The sequence below is a fragment of the Corythoichthys intestinalis genome, chromosome 1 (genome assembly GCF_030265065.1).
Source record: "Corythoichthys intestinalis isolate RoL2023-P3 chromosome 1, ASM3026506v1, whole genome shotgun sequence".
NCBI lineage: Eukaryota > Metazoa > Chordata > Actinopteri > Syngnathiformes > Syngnathidae > Corythoichthys > Corythoichthys intestinalis.
In genome coordinates, this window is record NC_080395.1 from 72,170,043 (window position 1) to 72,192,856 (window position 22,814).

A 22,814-nucleotide genomic window follows, 5' to 3' on the forward strand; every position below is an offset into this window, starting at 1 on the left:
GCGTTTGTAAACATTCGCCATCTTAAAGCAGTAGACCTCTCAGGAAGGCCCTGATGTAGAGATCCTTCCTAGCGAACCTAAGTAATTTTTTTAAAAATCTAAAATGCTCCTAAATCGGCAAAATCTTAACTTAAATCTATCTTTAAATGATGAAACAGTTTTAAAACTTACACATGTTTAAAGTAGACAGAAGGGAACTAATGCAATAACGGGAGAAATTTTAACAACTTTAACGATTGATTCACAACTTTAAATGACTTCCACACATAGCAAAGGTTACTAGCTAGTTATCGCAATACCCTTTTGTCTAGTTAAGTTGAGGGTAAAGAATTGGGCTAGGGCCAATTGTCCCCCAAACCCTTTAAGCTTCACATTGTGTGACCTGTTTTTTTTTTTTTTTTTTTTTTTTTTTTTTTTTTTGAGAAAAAGAAATATATATCACTAGTTACTTTGCCAAGTAACTAATTACTCTTACATTCAGGTAAGTGAGTTACTAACGCAATTACTTTTTGGGAGAAGTAATTTGTAACTGTAATTAATTACTTTTTTAAAGTAAAATTAACAACACTGCATGGCACTAAATGCGTTAGTAGACAGCCGCCATCTTAAAGCAGTAGACTTTTTAGGACGGCTCTGTTGTAGAGAACCTTCCTAGCGAACCTAAGTAACTTTTTATCTAAAATACTTCTAAATCGGCAAAATCTTGACTTGAATCTATCTTTAAATGATGAAACAGTTTTAAAACTTTCATATGTCGAAAGTAGAGAGAAGGGAACAAATGCAATAATGGGAGCAATTTTAACAACTTTTAACAGTTGATTCAGGGTAAAGGGTAAATTAGGGTAAAGAATTGGGCTCGGGCCAATTGTACCAAAAACCTTCACAAAAAACTTCACATAGTGTGGCCAATTTTTTTTTTTTTTTTTTTTTTTTTTTGGAGGGGGAAAAAAAAAGTAATTATCACCAATTACTTTGCCAAGTAACTAATTACTCTTACATTCAGGTAATTGAGTTACTAACGCAATTACTTTTTGGGAGAAGTAATTTGTAACTATAATTAATTACTTTTTTTCAGTAAGATTAACAACACTGCTTTTCATTGTGTCAAAGTGTCATTTTGTCAGTGTTGTTCCATGAAAAGATATACTTAAATATCTGAGGAGTGTACTTACTTTTGTTATACACTCTAAAAACAAAAAACAGATAGTGAATGTCTGGAGCCGCAAAAAATTGAAAGCCTTATATTTATAATGAAGGCAACGTATGCTGTTTGTATCTACAGTATCTTAGCCACAGTGAGGAGAACAAGTATTTGATACACTGCCAATGGGAAAACCCATTGGCAGTGTATCAAATACTTGATACAAAAAAACTTGAACTTGAAAAAAACTTGAAAACCCATTGGCAGTGTATCAAATACTTGTTCTCCCCACTGTATATTAGTCATTTCGATAGCAGGCCAATTTGACTACAAATACATAATGCGCCTTCATGGTTACTGTATTGTCCACACTATAAAGTGCACTGGAAAGCCTTCAATTTTCTCAAAAGCCGATAGTGCGCTTTATAATCCGATGTGCCTTATTTTTGGACCAATGTTGGTTTAGTCATGACATGACGTTCCATTTAACTCAGGTCCAACTTGTGGATGCATAACGCAACGCCAACTACTACTACTACTATTACAGGTGGGAATCTTGGGGCACCTTACGATTCGATTACGATTCAGAGGCTCCGATTCGATTCTAAATTGATTATTGATGCACCCGTAAGCAATCAGCTGCTGTTTCGTACATTAGTTACAAAAATTGTACAAAATCCTGTCAGGCTTAAATAAGCTACTATTTCAGTATCAAGTTAAAAGTTCAAAACAGTAAATAAAATACTCAAGTCTCCATTCTGTATTAGCAGCTTTAAACTACATTCAATTTAATGTTGTGAATCAACCGTTAAAGTTGTTAAAATTGCTCCCGTTATTCCATAATTTCCCCTCTGTCTACTTTCGACATGTGAAAGTTTCAAACTGTTTCATCATTTAAATATAGATTCAAGTCAAGATTTTGCTGATTTAGGAGTAATTTAGCTAAAAAGTTCATTAGGTTTGCTTGGAAGGTTGACTATAACAGCCTTCCAGAGAAGTCTACTGCTTTAAGATGGCGGCTGTTTACTAACGCTGGCGAGTCTGTCTAGTTCTATATACCGTATTTTTCGGACTATATGTCGCACCCGAGTATAAGTCGCACCTGCCAAAAAATGCGCAATGAAAAGGAAAAAAAAACATATATAAGTTGCACCGGAGTATAAGTCGCATTTTGGGGTCGGGGGGGGGGGGGGGGTGTCATTTGATAGAATCCAGCACCAACAACAGACATGTCATCTTGAAAGGCAATTTATAATACAATAGAGAACAACAGGCTGAATAGGTGTATGGTATGCTAACATTACATGACGCTAGATGTTAGACCAGGCCTAAAAAAATCCAGCCCGACCCGACCAGCCCGCGGGTATTAAAGCCCGACGCGGCCCGAGCCCAATCAATTAACTTGATTTGCTTGCCCGAGCCTGAAAACCCTCCCGAAATTTTATGTTTTATTCATAGGCATGAGCCCGAAAAAAAAAACGAAATTTTATGTTTTATTTGTGAGGACTCAGGAGAAGGAGGAAATGCGGGGATGCAATGCTTGCTTGCGTTTTTTGTGTGATCAAGTTTGTGACGATGCCGGTGCATATATGCATAATGATAACAAATTAAAGCCTGTCTGTTGTAACGTATTCTCTCAGTTAAACAAAACTGTAAGATGGATATTCAATAAACATTTTTATCTTTTATATTTGTGTGTCTGTTATTTCAATCTCATTGAGTTGCCAGAAACAAAATGCAAGTTTTGTCAATGTTTAAATAGTCTACATATTTTTATGATCATTATAAATGTATTTACACAACGAAATAACGCTGGAAAAGTTCATTAGATATATTTCTCGTGTGAGACCAAAGCGCCACATTCGTTTACATTAAGCGAAGCTGAAACAGGTTTCCTATAGCATCTTCAACAATCAATTTGAATCCTTTCCATATCCCACTCCTACCGCAGTTGTTTGCTTTTCAATTCACCTGTCTTTAGTCTGTTTTTCACTCCTATAGCTGTTCCATATCGAAAAGAAAATACCAGTATGCTCGCGGAAAGGAAGATTGAAAAGAGAGCGGGGCCACTGTGTTCACGTGCGCAGGCATGCACAGCACCTTCTCTGTTTAATCCAATTTATTTATTTTATTTAACATCCTTACATCGTTTTAGTATAAATATATGAATATACATTTATTTTTTTTTAAAGTTAGTGAGAGAGAAGTCGGGCCGACCCGACCGTAAATAATCACACATAAGTCGCTCCAGAGTATAAGACGCACCCTATGCCAAACTATGAAAAAAAACAGCGACTTATAGTCCAAAAATTACGGTACATGTGATATCTACCGTAGCATTATGTCGGCGTAGTTTGTAGCTGCTGACGGCGGCATTCAGGTATTGTTTTTGTTTTTTTTCTAGCAGCATGATGTTTACTCTCGGTCTGTTCCTCATTGTGTCCCAAAGACCGCTGTTACTAATCTGAACTTTATGGCAATTGCGGTGCTCTCAATTACGAACCGTGGTAAGGAGTGGACCGGCGATTACCGTGGCTCGTTCGTCGCTCTTATTTCCGGCTCTTACTTCGGGGAAGTGGCGTAGTGTATAAAAACACCTGGACGCTTCGGATGGCTTTTGCAGTGGAGACTCTATTAACAAACACAACAAACCAGCGGGGGACACATCCACTTCTCCTTCTACACTAAATTGGCAATGCCTGTCATATTGAAAAGGACAGCGGCCCCTTGGGGACGCTGGTAACACCCAGGCATGAAAATGGGTCAGGGGTTAAAAAGGTGAGAAGGGTGTGGAGGAAATATGTTCCGGTACACTGTACAACTCGGGCTGTCCCAAACGACTAATTTGATAGTTGACTAATGTAATAATCCCCCCGCCCCCCTTTTTTTTTTTTTTTACTATTTCCGCAATGAAATTTTTGATGACGCTTATTAATCCAACGAATCATTTTGGAGCACTTGAATTCTTTTTAGAACACTTAAATTCTTTATTAAAGTACAAATAAACACGTAAATAACAACAATAAATCACAAATAAACAATGAGGTCAAATGCTGATAGCACTAACTACTGCAAAAGAATGGAATGTAAACAGATTCAGAACACTGACTTTGCCTTTCTAACATGATTCAAAACAATTCTTTAAAAAAATATATATATATATATACTAGATATTATTATAGTATACTACTATATAAAATAGTATTATTAAAATTATAATATTTATTCATTGCCAATCAGATTTTTCATAAAGGGTGTCATTTTAAAGTGTAGAATCTGAATTCTGAAGTATGGGGGATTAACTCCAAATATCTTTATTTATGTGACGAACATGACGTGCTTTTATTATGAAATGTTCCCCGGAAGTACGTTCGCTAAACTGCTAACGGTTACACGCCGCAAAAAAAAAAACACTTTTTGTCATTGCATGTGGTGTCAATAATACATTTTTTTTTTTCATTTTTTCGTTTGCAAATGCTGTTAACCAGCGATTATTCATGTTTGAAGAGTCACCTTTTAACCGCAATTTTACGTTTTGGAGGAGACTTTTATAGCAGGCTAAAGTGGTTAGTAGGTTGTCTTTTTTCCCCCATTAGCCTCAATGTAGCAAAGCTAACGTTTGCAGTTTTAATATAGATGTGTTTCCTTATTTTGTATGTCTGAACTTTAATTATACGGCGTGTTGATAACCATTAAACATCTGTGAAAAGAGCTGGAGCCTCATATGCCATCAATACTCATGTGTACACGCATGCATAAATGTATGCACGCACGCACTCGGCGATAAAACGCAGCCGTGAAAATTACCACCCTCATTTTTATTTACCGTGCGATAAATGGACTTATTGCATATCGCGGCAGGCTAAGCAACTTCAATAAAAAATGTCGTTAGTTAGTTAGATGGACTCTCCTGTTGTCTTCCAAAATTGGGTGACAGCGCTTTAGGTGTTCATTTATGGCTGACGTGCAGCCAAGCTTGGCATTGAAGAGACAGGAAACAACAGCGTACCCTCCTTTGTTTCATTGAAATAAGTCAATATTTTGACCAATCTGGTGCGCTTTTTTGGCTTTGTGTTGCTTTCCCAGCTTGCATACCAAGCGTCAGACATTAAAAAAATCCTCCCCCCTCTAAAAATGTTCTCCTCAGATCTACACAATTCACGTAGGTCACCCTTTTTTACTTCAAAACGACGAATTATGCCGAAAGGTGAGAGATTTTCATGCCTGAACACCGCGCTCACTGTGTTTTAGTTCCGCTTTACTTGGCGTATTTCAATAATCGGAATTTTGGTGTTTATGAATAATCTAAGAATTGGAAATTTCGCACACCTCTAACTACTACTGCGCCTTATTATGCAGTGCGCCACATACATTAAAACGGTTTTAAAATAAGCCATTCATTAAATAGATAATGAGCCTCCATGATTAAATGTATATTTTCCCTGCAGTGCATCCTATATTGTACGATGCCGCCTCAAGTTTAACTTCATTACAATAATATTGAATACAAAGAATGTTTGTGTCATCATGTTTGCCTTTCTACAGAATCCATATTAAACCTAAAAATATGTGTTTCTCTCGCCCAACTTTTTCCATTTTCAAACATTTTTGAAAAAGCTCCAAGGAGCTGCTAGAGCAGCGCAAAAGAGCCTCATGTGGCTCTAGAGACGCGGGTTGCTGACCCCCGGGCTATACTGTACATATGCCTGTAGATAGGGTTTTGAAATCCATTCTATTCTACTGACCGCTATAATTGATCAAAATTGCACCTAAATGGTCCTTATACATTTATCTTCCATATTTAAATGATATTTTGATTGGTTTTGAACTTAAAATATGTTTTAAAGCAAAAAATGTGCATGTCCATGCCACTCAATCCCATATAGGCACCATTATCGTGTGCTCATTGGGTTTCAAAATTCATTTCATTGCAGACCCATCGTTTTCAAAAAGTACTTAAAAATTGTGCAATAGTCTTCATAACATTACAATTAGAACTATTTTTTTCCTATGAATTTTATTTGGTATGGGTACTGAAAAATAGTATTTAACAAGAAAAGAATGCTGTTCTGCAACACAAGTCAAGCAGCCATTCCCTTTGATATTTAAACGTTTTCTTTCTTTTCGGTGATGAAGATACAACACATAAAACATAATGTATCAAAAATTTAGGGGATAAAAATTCAAAGTAAAAAATAACTGAGATATATTTTAAAACATTCATAATCACCTTTGTTTGGATCACAAAAAGTAATGGGCTTTACCATTTTGTCAATGGGCCAATTATTAGTGGACTTTTCTCCCTATAACTTTCCTTCTATTTGGAACTTTTGAATGAAGCATTATAAAATTCAAGCAAAAATTCTTGGAAAAGATAACTTCTAAATGCAGAAGTGGGTAGTAATGCGTTACATTTACTCCGTTACAATTACTTGAGTAACTTTTGGAGAAAATGTACTTCTAAAAGTAGTTTTACTAAGCCATACTTTTTACTTTTACTTGAGTAGATTTGTGAAGAAGAAATGCTACTCTTACTACTTACTACTTTGGACTACACTTGTTGTTACATTTTTCCTCTTTATTCTACATATTAGATTTTTTTTTGCCCGCGGTGTCAACAATAGCTCTACCAGTTTCACCAATGAGAGGTTGCAACAATAATCACATGACTCCATGAAACCAAGAAGACTCAAGCTTGCCGTTCTATGATCACAGCAGCCTGTTCACTCACGTGGCGTCTTTTAAACACCGTTAAATATTAGGTATTTGACATGTTGAGGGCAGCGCTCTATAACTTGAAAGCGCGGATTTTAACCTATTTCCCAGTTTTTATTTTGCACCCATTGGCCACTGAAAACCGGAGATATGATCCTTTTAATTTCTTAATAGGAGCTATGAAGGAACTATTCACCATTAAACTATTTGGAAGAATGATGATGTGATCATCTCTGCATTTGGTAATTTTTGTGCATCTAGCGTAAAATCTGTGAATTTTAAGTTTTGTTATATCCATTCATTTTCCATGCCACTTTTCCTCACGAGGGTCGCAGGGATGTTGGAGCCTATCCCAGCCAACTGGAGGCGGGGTACACACTGAATTAGTTGCCAGCCAATCGCAGGGCACAATGAGACATACAACCATTCACGTACACACTCATATCCCTACAGACAATTTAGAGTGTTCAATCAGCCTACCACGCATGTTTTTGGGATGTGGGAGGGAACCGCAGTTCCCGAAGAAAACCTACGCCGACACGGGGAGAACTCAAACTCCACACAGGAAGGCCAGAGCCCGGGATTCAGCCACTGTGCCGCCAGTTTTGTTATACAGTGGTACTCGACATACGAACGCTTCGAAAACCGATCTTTTTGACATCCGACGTAAAATTTGACTTGCCATTTGTTTCTACATCCGACGACATGCTCGAAATACGACGATTTATGACAGCACTGCAGTTTCTGCGTTCTACCGCAAGACGGACGCATGGCAGATTTTCTTGTGAGGGAAATCAACATGGGTTCCAACAATGTTAGTGAACGTGGCGAAAATGATAGATAAATATGAGCGTGGGGTGCGCATCCGTGTACTGGCTCAACAATACAGCCGTAGACGGTCTGTGATCTCTGCGGTCCTCCTCCGTTCGCCAGTCTTTATAAGTTAAGGTGAGAATTATTATCATTGTAACATCGCCAAAGAAATCACCAGCTTCATCAGGTTTTTAATCATTTATTTCAGAACTTGTGCAACACAACACGCCAACTGCCCGTCACAGCTGAATAAGTGAAGTGAAAGTAAAAAGTCCTCAATCACTCTGACCCCAGTAACACCACCAGACATGTTAACGGCGCGTCAATGACACTGCCGCGTGAACGTCAATCAGCCAATGCACATCAGTCGCAGCGCGGCCGCATCTTAGACGCGTCCCAGAAGTGGCTCAACGCGTCGCATGCGAAAAGAACGGCAAAGTTTATTACTTGACGCGAGACGCGGCCCTTCTGCATCAATACTACTAGGTAGGATCGGGCAGACCGGTAGTCACTCGTGTAAAAACACGGTGGATCTGGTCGATTTTCAGAATAATAGGCAATCGAAACCAGGGGTTAATTTGTGCCTGACCCTGCCGGAACAAGATCTGCCACCTCTTTAGCCTCCCTGTGTTCCGGGACTTATTTGGGCAGATCCGGCACCTCTCGTGTATAGAAAATAATAATAATATTAATATGTGGAGCGGCGATTTCCGTGGCTATTTCGTCGTCGCTCTTACGTCCGGTTCTCCCTTCGGGGAGGTTGTGTAGTGCATAAAAACAGAGACGCCTCGGATGGATGTTGCATGGAGACTTTTATTAACTAAACAAAAACCAGCAGGGGACAGTCTCTCCTTTTCACTCCCTCTCTCTCCCCCTTACGCTCTCCCACTTCTTCTTCAACGCCAAATTGGCAATGCTGGTCACACTGAAACGGGACAGCGGCCCCTTGGGAATGCCAGTAACAATGTTGTTCATAAAAATTTAACATCATTTAAATGAATCGGAGATTTGTTGATGCAATGAAAAGTTGGACCAACTAATCACGTCCCTGACATAAAAACAAAAAAAACTTTGGAAATTTGCGGCATCTAGGGAGCATGCAACCAGGATCAAACGGTATTTCAACATGCCCAAAAGACAGTCGCAATTACTGTCCTTTTCAAAAAGAAGGAAGATGGATCAAAACAAGTCAGAAAAGCTACACCTGAGCAAAAGGCGGGAACCACGACATCAGCTCGCTTTCAGAAAGATTCAGAAGGAGAGGAGTGGGCACTGAGCGGAGAAGAATGTGGTACATCCACCAACAGGTCAGGGATGGGATGCACAACTGTTTGGACAGCAGCTCAGTTCAAGGTGAATGCAATAAAGTAGGCGACACTGTTTTGAATTATTTTCATTTTATTTGCTTACATGGGCCTATACAATAATACAACTGATATTGGAACAAATTATTATAGAAGTATAATGAATTAACAGATTAATATGTTGTAAACCACAGACGCAAGGCACGAATATAACGGTGTAGTGATACATTTGGTGATGAAGCCCTAGCCGTGTATAAATCATCTTGCTATAAATCTTGCAATATAGCAAAATCATCATGTTATATCGTGATTAATACATGGAAACTGACCAATCAGAGAGCTTCCTCAAACCCACCTGTTATTATAATAAGTAATAATAATGGAAGATATGTGTTATTTATTGTAACCTCTGATTTTTTTTTTGTTTTAAAAGTTAGACCTTTTGAGAAACTATTTGCTGACTGTGTACTTTAAGTCCCACCTGTGGTTATGTGGGCAATTGCCCATGCTGTGCAGAGTATAACCTAAATAATTATGAATTGCTGTCATAACATTTATACCATGGACATTATCTGAAATTGAGGCTTTTAAGTCCGAGAGCATGGCAAGTGGGCATTTGCGTGTTGTTTTCAACACCATTTTCTGCGTGCGTTCCGGGACCTGTGCCCGTCTCGTCATCCCTACGCTATCATATGTACTTTGCGTTCTGGCACCTTATGATTTACAAATTAAGCACTGATCGTAACCCTTACTTTTCGAGTCCATCAGATCTCTTGAGGCTGTGGGTAGATCAGGTCAAAGTTTCTTCTTGTTGGTTTACTGCTGTCTTCGCTGCTATAATAATAACCAACATGGCAGGACAGTATCAACTATGCTTTTAATCTCGGAGCACCAGGACCCCCGTGTTCAATACAAAACCCTCCTACCAGAACAAAACAAGTAGGGACTAATATTCACATAGGAACAAAAATTACACAACATAAAATATAGAATACAAATGAATACTACATCACATTCATAAAAAATAAATACATAATAAAATAAATAATACCTTATATAAATAAAATAAATTGAAATGAGCGAAAACACCTGTAATTAAATAATAAGAATAATACAAAAATCCTGCTTACACAATTAAATGTATTGAATTCTGTGTGGCACTTTGACTTGAGAAAATCCATCAATAAAGCTTTAGAAAAATGTTCATAAAGGATTCATTGAGGCATTTCATTCGTAAAATACATGGTAAAATCTTTGTCTTTGGGACTGCTTTTCTCTTTAACACAGCACTTCTTTTTTTTTTTCTTACGCAGGGTCTGAAAGGCAAATGGTCTTTGTATTATTATATTTAAAAACCCGCTACTCTTGCGCGATCTTGCAATCCTGGCGTGAACCGATCGGGCCGCTCCACAGGCGCGCTGCTCGTAAAACACGTCCTATGGAAATTGACGCCGAGCGTCACTGGTGCGTTAACACGTCGGCAACACTCACGCAGCGTAAACATTTCTGGTGTGTTACCGGGGTGACGCAGTCCGTTCAGGTAAACCACACAAAAATACATCTGCCACATTAGAACCCGATTCGTTACATTATTACAGGTATTATTATTATCATTATTATTATTACTATTATTATATCATTATTCTGATTTGTATTCATAATTTATTTGTTTTGCTCCGTGCAATTGCAATAGTACCACCAGTATTTATGAAGCATTTAGTCTGGGTTTTTGAGCTGTGGAAGGAATTAATGGAATTATAATGTATTCTTATGGGAAAATCCTGCTTGACATACGACCATTTCGACATACAAACAAGGTCCTGGAACAAATTAACTTCGGATGAAGCGATACCACTGTACTTATATAAAAACAATTAATCGGGATTTTATTAGGTCACAACTTTGAATTTTTTTTATGCTGCTGCTCATGGAGATTCATATATGCCTAAGGGAGGTGCCTGTTTTGGTTTTGGGTCGCGAGCGGCTTTGGTTTTGAAAATATATGAATTGTATATCTTTTAAAATCTGCCCCGTGTCTCATTAACTACTGGCGAAGGCTATGGTACAGTATAATAATAACAGTTCATAAAGATGAGGACAAAAAATTTGATTAAATTGTTATTTTAAAAAAACAACAACAAAAAAACATTGTTTTTCAATAAAAATCAAACATCATAAAGAGTTACTCACAATGTTACTCATTACTAGAGTATTCTCTTCACTTTTTTACTTGGACTTTTAGATGCACTCAAGATAGATTTTTTGACTGTTTGATACTGAAAAATAAAATTTAATAAAATCTATGAATAATAATAAATTCAAATTGATTAGAAACATTAACTCATGAGGACATTATGCCAAACAATTAGACCGAAAAAACAAAAATTAATAGAACAAAAACGACAGTGTCATTGGACAGAGGGATGTTTTTTATTTTTACTGAAGGCGGTATCAGCTACTTTGCTTTGGTGTGGGGTTATTTTGAACTGAGCAACTTGGTATGCCACCTTATATGATGCTAACAGTGCTCGCTAATTTACTGATGTAACACTGACAAAGCGTGATGATTTTTGGCAAAATTGGGCACGTTTTTGCTGAAAAAAAAAAAAAAAAATTCTTGCTGTCCGCTGCGAACATTTTTAGACAAAGTTAAGAGACTGGTCTTTCCTCCTCTCCCGCTGTACTAAAAGTCAAAGCCAAAAGTCAAATGCTACATACCCCTCGTCATATTTCCTTGCCCTATCTTTTCATATCTCCAATGCTCTTTGCTGTGTGCTCTTCTTTGGTTCAAAAATACTGCGCACATGCTGAAAATGGGAGCACCACTGCATGCCACCCATTGAGTGGATGTGACACTTTGTTCTAGTACGGCAAAAAAGTCTGTTCCCCAAGGTCACATGCCCCACCCCCAGCATCGCTCTGCGCCCCCCTGGGGGGGCCCGCAGCACTATTTGAGAAGTGCTGGTCTATATGTTTGTCCAAGTGGGCAGTAATCATGAAAGAGAACACCTTGCTTTCCACTATATTGCCTTTGTCAAAGTTGTTATTGGAAATTACACGATACCCCCAAATTGGTCTTTGGTGCCAATATTATAGCCTTTTACAGTGCTGGGCAAAAGTATTGGCACCCCTGCAATTCTGTCAGATAATGCTCAATTTCTCCCAGAAAATGATTGCAATTATAAATGCTTCGGTAATAATATATTCATTTATTTTGCTTGCAATATTTTTTTTTTTTTTTTAAACACAAAACAGAATGAAAAAAAAAATTAAATCACTATCATTTTACACAAAAGTCCAAAAATGGGCCAGACAATAGTATTGGCACCCTCTAAATAATACTTGGTAGCACAATATTTAGACAAAATAACTGCGAACAACCGCTTCCGGTATCCATCAATGACATTCTTACAATGCTCTGCTGGAATTTTATTGTCCTGCTGAAAGACTCATGACCTCTGAGGGACACCCAGCTTTCTCACACTGGGCCCTACATTATGCTGCAAAATTTTTTGGTAGTCTTCAGACTTCGTAATGCCATGCACATGGTCAAGCAGTCCAGTGCCAAAGGCAGCAAAGCAACTCCAAAACATCAGGGAACCTTCGCCATGACTGTGGGGACCGTGTTCTTTTCTTTGAAGGCCTCGTTTTTTTCCCTTTAAACTCTATGTTGATACCTTTTCCCAAAAAGCCCTACTTTTGTCTCATCTGACCAGAGAACGTTCTTCCAAAATGTTTTTGGTTTTCTCAGGTAAGTTTTGGCAAACTCCAGCCTGGCTTTTTTATGTCTCCGGGTCAGAAGTGAGGTCTTCCTGGGTATCCTACCATAGAGTCCCTTTTCATTCAGATGCCGAGGGAAATTACAGGCTGACACTGTTGTACCCTCGAACTGCAGGACAGCTTGAACTTGTTTGGAAGTTAGCCGAGGTCCTTTATCCACCATCCGCACAATCATTCTTTAAATTCTCTCATTAATTTTTCTTTTCCGTCCTCATCTAGGGATGTTAGTCACAGTGCAGTCGCAGATGACACAGCGCACGGTAGACACAGGAACATTCATGTCTTTGGACATGGACTTGTAGCCTTGAGATTGCCCATGCTTCCTCACAATTTTGCTTGTCAAGTCCTCGGATAGTTCTTTGGTTTTCTTTCTTTTCTCCATGCTCAATGTGGTACACACAAGACACACAGAGGTTGAGTCAACTTTAATCCATTTTAACTGGATGCAAGTGTGATTTAGTTATTACCACCACCTGTTATGTGCCACAGGTAAGTAACGGGTGCTGGTAATTACAGACATTAGAGAAGCATCACATGATTTTTCAAAGGGTGTTAATACTTTTGTCCGGCCCATTTTTGGAGTTTTGTGATGATTTAATTTTTTTTTTTTTTCATTTTCTGTTGTGTTTTTCACTGCAAGCAAAATAAAATATGACTACCAACACATTTGTAATTACAATTATTTTCTGGGAGAAATTGAGCATTATCTGACAGAATTGCAGGGGTTCCAATACTTTGGGCCAGCACTGTATGTCCAAATTAAGGTGTGCTTTAAAAAGACGCACGATAATATCGGTTACCGATAATTATTGGCAATAATGGCAATTATGACGTTACACAGATAATCCAGGTTTTAAAAAATTCAACTGATAATGCAATCCGATAATTATATACTAGCACTTGATTTAGCCTCCAAATGTGCGCAACCGAAGCAGTTCTACTTCCACTTCTGCATCGCCGCCTTCTCAACCCCTGCTCCCTCTGAAGCCCATGAGGGAGAAGGGGTTGAGGAGTATGGCGTCATAGAGGAGGCGGTGTTACACAACAGGGTTGAGGGATATCATGGCGGCTCTGTCACTAGCGTGGGTTGATCTTTCCGTGTGTGAAACAAACGACGCTTTCGCCATCTGCAAATTATGCACTGCAGAAGTTCCACGAGGCGGAAAGAAAGCATCCTCATTTAACACCCTTAACCTGATCAGCCATTTAAATCTGCATCTCGAAGATTTTTGGAACGAATAAGAGGCTGCTGCTAGCGCGATGGCTAAAGCCAATGTCAACTAGAGGTTAGATTTTGTGCTCGAACCCGAACCCGACCCGACCCGACCCGACCCGACATTCGGGTTGAGTCGGGCCCACAATTTAAGCATTCACGTTCGGGTCAGGTCGGGTCGGGTCGCCATGCCGGACTAATAAATTATTTTAAAAAAACAAAACAAAAACAAAAATGGAGAGCATGCTCTCTGTATTGCGCTTTTGCTTGTGCGTGTGCACGAACGCCGTGGCGCCGGCCGCTTTTTCTTCTTGTCCTCCCGCTGCACGGCCGAGGCGCAGCCCTCTCCTGTTCCCTCTCCTTGTCAGAGAGGCGCGTCCATGTGAGAACAATATCCCACACACTCAGAAATATGTTTAACAAACTTTCCCAGCGTTATTTCGTTGTGTGAATGCTTTGATAATTCTAAAAAAAATATGTAGATTATTTAAACATTAAGAAAACTTGCGTTTTTTTCTGCCAACTCGAAGAAATGAAAATAAATTGCTGCTGCTGCGTTTTTTCCGCGTCACTCAAAAAAAAAAAAAAAAAAAAAAAAAATCGGGTTTTTCGGGCTCGGGCCTGCAAATCTAGTTAAGTGATCGAGCTCGGGCCGGGTCGGGCCTCAATACCAGCGGGCCGTGTCGGGTCGGGCTGGATTTTTTAGGCCCGAACTAGGCTCTAATGTCAACAAACAGCTAAGGAAAGGGGCTTGGGACGATGGAGAGACGCTTTTGACATCTTGATCTCGGGCAGCGCCGTCGCCACTCATCTACGGTTCAACTCATCAAGTACCGGTGCCAGACAGAGGACTGGCGCAGGTACTAATTTGGCGGCCGGAGGGACTGAACGGCACAGGCGGGAGTAGATGCCGGACGAGAGACGTTTTTTTTACCAAAGTGATCAGAGAGCCAAAGGCCCGGATAAAAAAATACTGCAGTTTATACGACCACCATTCTTGGTGAAAAACATGCTGAATACATCACTTTCACCGCGGACATTTGGACAAGTGATGTCAAGTAAGCATGCTTATCATGACGGCACAGTGATGATAATTTCAACATGCACCAAACCACCACACTCACAAAAAGTCAGCCAGTCAGTAACCTATTCAGTACGCTGTAAATTTATGACGTCTTAATCAGATCATTCTTGTTAAATCAAGTCAAATAATTTTCTCCATCTTGTTTTGAGTGTTAAAGACTACTTTACAGATGAATACGCCAGATCATTCCACTTTCTTGAAGTAAATTTTAGTATTTGTTCTTATTAAGCCAATACATCTGAAAAATTGGTCATTTCTCACCTAAATCAAGAAAAAATTGCTTTCAAATAATGTTTTCAACCATACTTATTCTTGAATAAAGAACATTTCTGACAAGTTTTTTTAAGATCAAGTTTAATAATTTATTGCTTAAAATAAGGCTCTTAAGCTTATTTTCAGCTTGCTATTTTTCTTCAAGAAATCTGAGTGAAATTTCCTTTAAGTGCTGGCAGGTAATTTCCCTTATTTACAATAGTTTTACACTGAAAACAAGGGAATTTAACTAGTTTTAGGGAGGTGTGTTTTTGCAGTGTAGTAATGTTATATGTTAGGAATGGCTTACTTTCATAGGCATATTTGTGCAACTTAGGTATTCACTCCGTAATTAATTGTTGCCAAAACGTTACCATTACACAATGTCAAACAATTTGTCATTAATTAAATGTTGGAATTAGTACTTTTTCACATTTGATGTTGGAAAAAAAGAGCAATAAATTCTATTTTTGCACAGTAATATTTTTGCTTGTGTATACTTTAAAATTTTACATGAATCTTTTTATAGAATGATGGGCTTGACATTATCGCTTATCGGCTGGAATGAGGAGGAAATTATCGGTTATCTGTATAGGTTGAACAAGGTTTTAACAACTTGTGTTATTGTGACCATAACTTATCATTCCGGGGCTCTACAGATTTCAGTAGTTCAAAGGAGCAGAAACCAAGTTTGCAGAACATTAAGGAGTACACAACCATTTCGGCTCCATATTTTAGCAGCCCTTTAGCCTACCACTTGAGCTAAAAGCATAACTTTCATCTCAATAAAAACCAAACACAATTCAGTTAGATTACTTCAAAATAAAGCGACGAGGGATTGCCTCTACTGTCATAGTTTATTTATGTCTGTTTGTATAAACTCTTACCGTGGCCGTTTGCTCAGTCTTCCTCTCGTCTTTTAATTGGGCGGTTTGTTCCTGATATCAGTTCCTTCAAATTCCTGACCAAACTTCCACGGAAATTGCTGCTATGGAAACGCCGGGCGCAGCACCGTCATGTACAGTCCGAACGGAGCGATAGTGGATGGTGAAGAAGCGGGGCTTTCAATTCGATCTCCCGCTGAGGAATTCGACTGCCTCGTTGCCAGAATTCGATCTGAGGCACTCGACTGCCGGCCGGCCGGCGCGGATATCTGTGAGAGGCAGGGCACCGTGAGAGACACACAGCACCGGGAGCGAGCGAGCGACCGGGGGGCGGTGAGGGAGGGATGGACCAGAAAAAAAAAACCTTCGCTGACACAGGTGGATCAATGCTCGAGGACAATAGGCTATTCTACTTTTCTTTCACCTCAAACCTCAATTGATAATGATATTTTAAAATCTCAAACCCACTTTGTCTCTTCTTTATTTATCAGCAAAGGCTGGAGGAACAGCTGCCAAAACAGAAATTATTAAAAATAAATAAATAAATAAAAGTGAAAATACAAACGACATAAATACAAAAATAAGAGATAAAATTCAGAGATTTGAAAGAAACATGGAAATAAATGAATCAAAGTAAAAATATAAATACCAAAATAAATGTTTGTACTTATATATGGCGGATACTCAGGTGACTTTCCGCTCTGAGATCCCCAATTTGGCCAAATTTCAAAATTGTCTGATATGCACATCATTGGAAAGCTTAAAATTTCAATTTTCTGGGGGAGGACAAATTTTGAACAGGAGGGCTTTTTAAAAAATATATATATTTTTTTTTAAACAGAAAAACCCTAACTGGAGGTAAGAGCATGAGAGAGCATAATTAAAGTATTTATTAGATATTAAGTATATTAAGTATTAAATTAAATTAAATTAAATGCAATGATTTTAACGAGATATTATTACCTCTTTTAGATCCAAAAACTCCATGTAGCATGTATCACCGAGTGGCGCCCGCGTGGCGTCTCCGCTCGTCTGCGTGGCTGTTGCGCGCCTGGTGGGGCTCGCATGCGGCTGGATGTGATGGGGCGCACTCGGGTGGGGGTTCCCGGTGCCGGGATTGGCGATTGGGCGGCGTAGGGTCGGTCGCCAACGGGCTTACACTAACAAGGGATTCACACGATTACTTGGTTCTAGATCACAGAGCTGATTTGTATACACTCTACCTATTTCAATCAATTAGCTTATAGACTCCCCCACCCCCATCCCACTCTTTCCCTGGTTAACAGGCCCCCCACATGGTGTCACCCGGAAATACATTTAGCTGACGATAGCACCAATATATTAGTAGTTAGTGTAGTTAGGCGTTCAGTGTATTTCTTGTTGTTTGTGTTTCTTTTCTTTCTTCTCTTGTGTTTCTTTTCTTCTGTTCCCCCATAACCCCGTCCTGTTCGCTGCTTTGTCATAATAAACGAGGTATGTTGAATGGAACATGGAAATAAATAAATCAAAGTAAAAATAAAAATATAAATACCAAAATAAATGTTTGTATTTATATATGGTGGATACTCAGGTGACTTGAAGTTCCGCTCTGAGATCCCCAATTTGGCCAAATTTCAAAAGTGTCTGATATGCACGTGTGATACATCATAGGAAAGCTTAAAATTTTAATTTTCTGCCGGAGGAAAATTTTTGAACAGGAGGGCATTTAAAACTTTTTTAGGGTACAAAACCCTAACTGGAGGTGAGAACATGAGAGAGCATAATTAAAGTTTTTATTAAGTATTAAATTAAATTAAATGCCATGATTTTAAAGAGATATTATTACCTCTTTTCGATCCAAAAATTCCATGTAGCATGTATCACCGAGTGTCAAGACACAGCTGTGACTGGCCACAGCCGGATTTTTCGGGGGATTTTATGGGTGAAACATAGTAATATAACAAAGGTCGCGATACAGAAATTGAAGACATCAAGGAGTGGTCGAGATTTTCTTTTTCATACATTTATCCTTTTTAACGTTTTTTTTTTCTTTTCTTTGTTTGGATTGATTATTTATCATCTCACATATCAGGGAAAATGTGACAGTAACAAAAAAAATATACAATTAAGTTGTGAGGTAGATATCTGTGACTTACATATGCCAATTTTTTTTATTGTGACGTAATTTGTTTGAAAGTTTAAAATATGAGAATGAATAATTTTTTGCATTAGTTTTTTATTAAACGAAATATTAGACATCAATTAATGATTCTAAGCAAAAAATGACAGACATTTTGAAAAAGGTATATAATTACTTACCTTTTTTTTATGGCTAGGTTGAAACAAAAGCGGTTGCATGATGTCTGTAAACACAGACAAGGCTGAAAAAGCAGTTCCTACTCTTGCACCCCTCTTTAAAATAAACTGCTGTATTTTAAGCCAAAAGAACTGTTGTCTTTGATAGAGCAATATGTCTATATGCAGCCATATCTGATTCATGGCGCCTTAAGCCCCCGTCTGCGATTTCTGCATCGCAACCCCTGTTATATTACCATGTTTACCCATAAAATCCCCCAAAAATCCGGCTGTGGCCATTCACAGCTGTTATTATTCGAAATGTCTGTAATTTTTAGCTTAGAATCATTAATTGATATTTAATGTTTAGTTTAACAAAAAACAAAACAAACAAAAAAAACGACTTGATAAATTGTTCACTCGCATACAGTATTCTAAACTTTTAAATTATGTATGTCACAATGAAAAAATTTGCGTCTGTAAATAAGTCACAGATATATACCTCATAACTATTGCTTAATTGTATTTTTTGCATTACTGTCGCATTTTCCCCGATATTTTAGATGATAAATAATCGATCCAAACAAAGAAAATTTGGGGAAAAAACACGTTTAAAAGGGTCAATATATGAAAAACCAAATCTCGACCACTCCTTGATGTCTGCGATTTCTGCATCGCGACCCTCTTATATTACCATGTTTCATCCATGAAATCCCCAAAAATCCGGCTGTGGCAATTCACGGCTGTTTCTTGACACTCGGTGATACATGCTACATGGACTTTTTGGATCGAAAGAATATCTCTTTAATAATCTTTAATTATTTATTTTATCTTTATTTTATCAGGCAGTCTCATTGAGATTAATATCTCTTTTACAAGAGAGGCCTGAGCACAAAGAAACATTCACAAATATCAAATAACACAAAATACACTAACGGAAACAGTTACAATAATCAGTAAAAACATCAGACAAAAGAGATTTAAAATCACCAAGATGAATGATTGACTGTAGTTTAAGAGTGGTTTGCAATTCGTTCCATTTAAGAGGAGCATAGTAGCTAAAGCCAGTTCTGCCAACATTAGTGCGAGTGGATGGAATGTTTAGGGTTAAGTAGTTGGATGATCATGTTTTGTAGTTACTGGATTTGAATGACAGGAGAGATGTGAGGTAGTTCGGAAGTTTGTACTGTAAAGCCTTATAGATGAATAACATGATATTGATATTTCTTCTTGACTGTAGTGAGGACCAACCAACTTTTTGATAAAGGGTTCAATGATGAGTGAAGAAATTGTCATTGGTGATGAAACGTAGTGCACTGTGATAGACCGGGTTTAACTGTTGAAGAGTTGATGGAGCTGCATGACAGTACAGGATGTCCCCATAATCAAGAACAGAAACAAAAGAAGATAATACCATGGTTTTTCGGTTAGTAGTTGAAAAATTATGCTCTCTCATACTCTCACCTTCAGTTAGGGTTTCGTTGTTTAAATCTTTTTTTTTTTTTTTTTTTTTTTTTAATTCCCTCCTGATCAAAACTTTTCTTCCCCCAGAAAATTGATTGAAAAGATTTTAAGCTTTCAAATGATGTATGACAAAGGCATATAGGACAATTTTAAAATTTGGCCAAATTGGGGGTCTCAGAGCAGAACTTCAAGTCACCTGAGTGTTTTCCGCCATATATACAGTCATGTGAGAAAATTAGGACACCCCATTAAATATTCAATTCTTCATGTTCACATATCAATGTCTGATCTTGTTTTTCTTTATCTCTGGAAAAGAAAGTGAATTACCAGCAGGTAAACAACAAAAAATAACATTGTTTTAAAAAATGCAAAAATACTTATTCTAACTGAAGAAAACGTTAAGACACCCTACCACCTAATAGCTACTGTTACCCCCTTTGGCTGAAATAACTTCAGTGAGACGCTTTTTGTAGCCATCTACCAGTCTTTGACATCGATCTGAAGAAAGTTTGCCCCACTCCCCAACGCAGAATACTTTCAACTGTGAGATGTTTGTGGGGTTTCTTGATTAACATCTGGGCTTTGACTCGGCCATTCCAGGGCTCATTTCTTCCTTTAAAGCCAGTCCTTGGTGGATTTACTTGGTCATTGTCATGTTGCAGGGTCCAGTTTTGCTTTAATTTTTTTTTTTACAGATGATCTCACATGTTCCTCAAGCATCCTCGGATACACGATAGAATTTAGGGTGGATTTTATGATGGTGAGCTGGCCAGGTCCTGCTCCAGCAAAGAATCCCCAAACCATGACACTTCCATCTCCATGATTCACAGTTGGTGTAAGGGTCTTTTCCTGGAATGCTGTATTGGGTTTACACCAAACATGTCTTCTGTTCTGGTGTTCAAATAATTCAATTTTAGATTCATCTTTCCAAAGAACATGATCTTGGTCATGATCTTTGTCTACACTCACTCTGGCAAACTTCAGTCTGGTCTTCATGTTCTTCTTGCAGATTGTCAAGGCATGCACTTTCACATCAACAGTAGCAAGAGCTTGCTGTAGATCTCATGATGACATTTTAGAGTTTTTGAAAACTTCTTTTTGTGGTGAACTTGCTTGGACGATCAGACCTGGGCATGATAGCAGATGTTTTGTATGTCTTCACTTGTAGACTACCGTAATTTCCCGAATATAACGCACTTTTTCCCCCCAAAATCAACTTGTAAAATCATGGTGCGCATTATAAATGGCTACATGACTGTATTTACAGTGCCTTGCAAAAGTATTCAGCCCCCTTGAATCTTGCAACCTTTCGCCACATTTCAGGCTTCAAACATAAAGATATGAAATTTAATTTTTTTGTCAAGAATCAACAACAAGTGGGACACAATCGTGAAGTGGAACAACATTTATTGGATAATTTAAACTTTTTTAACAAATAAAAAACTGAAAAGTGGGGCGTGCAATATTATTCGGCCCCTTTACTTTCAGTGCAGCAAACTCACTCCAGAAGTTCAGTAAGGATCTCTGAATGATCCAATGTTGTCCTAAATGACCGATGATGATAAATAGAATCCAAATGTGTGTAATCAAGTCTCCGTATAAATGCACCTGCTCTGTGATAGTCTCAGGGTTCTGTTTAAAGTGCAGAGAGCATTATGAAAACCAAAGAACACACCAGGCAGGTCCGAGATACTGTTGTGGAGAAGTTTAAAGCCGGATTTGGATAGAAAAAGATTTCCCAAGCTTTAAACATCTCAAGGAGCACTGTGCAAGCCATCACATTGAAATGGAAGGAGCATCAGACCACTGCAAATCTACCAAGACCCAGCCGTCCTTCCAAACTTTCTTCTCAAACAAGGAGAAAACTGATCAGAGATGCAGCCAAGAGGCCCATGATCACTCTGGATGAACTGCAGAGATCTACGGCTGAGGTGGGAGAGTCTGTCCATAGGACAACAATCAGTTGTACACTGCCCAAATCTGGCCTTTTATGGAAGAGAAAGATATCTATAAAAAGTCTCATTTAAAGTTTGCCACAAGCAGTGTTGTTAATCTTACTGAAAAAAAGTAATTAATTATAGTTACAAATTACTTCTCCCAAAAAGTAATTCCGTTACTAACTCAATTACCTGAATGTAAGAGTAATCAGTTACTTGGCAAAGTAATTGGTGATAATTACTTTTTTTTTTTTTCCCTCAAAAAAAAAAAAAAAAAAAAAAAACCATTGGCCACACTATGTGAAGTTTTTTGTGGAGGTTTTTGGTACAATTGGCCCGGGCCCAATTCTTTACCCTAATTTACCCTTTACCCTGAATCAACTGTTAAAAGTTGTTAAAATTGCTCCCATTATTGCATTAGTTCCCTTCTCTCTACTTTCGACATATGAAAGTTTTAAAACTGTTTCATCATTTAAAGAAAGATTCAAGTCAAGATTTTGCCGATTTAGAAGTATTTTAGATAAAAAGTTACTTAGGTTCGCGAGGTTCTTCTCTACAACAGAGCCGTCCTAAAAAGCCTACTGCTTTAAGATGGCGGCTGTCATTTTGCATCTAGTTATATCTATATACAGTACATGGGATATCTACCATGTTTACCATATCTACCATAACATGCGGGCGTAGTTTGTCCGGCTATCGGCTACAACATGTATTATTGGAGCTACCTAGCATCGCGTTTGCTCGGCGTCACAACTTTCTTGCCTCCTACCCGCTCCTGCTCTGCTCTGTCGTCTCGGTGAGTCCGTCTCCCTCAGACTTTTCGACCAATATAGTAACGCATAGTAACGCATGCCTTTCCGTCCTCAGTAACGGTAACGGCGTTGCCAAGATGAGAAAAGTAATTAATTAGATTACCCACTACTGAAAAAAAATAACGCCGTTAGTAACGCAGT

At 38.3% G+C, this 22,814-nt stretch overlaps 1 protein-coding gene across 3 annotated transcripts in view; it reads right to left on the reverse strand.

Moving 5' to 3' along the window:
• The window catches only part of LOC130917256 (SH3 and multiple ankyrin repeat domains protein 2-like), a 525,263-nt gene extending 508,846 nt beyond the window's left edge, over positions 1-16,417 (reverse strand). For all 3 annotated transcript variants that reach the window (XM_057838487.1, XM_057838477.1, XM_057838497.1), the window contains exon 1: positions 16,190-16,417. The gene's annotated coding sequence lies outside the window, so the exon portion shown is untranslated. The remainder of the gene's footprint in view (positions 1-16,189) is intronic.
• Positions 16,418-22,814: the final 6,397 nt, after the last annotated feature.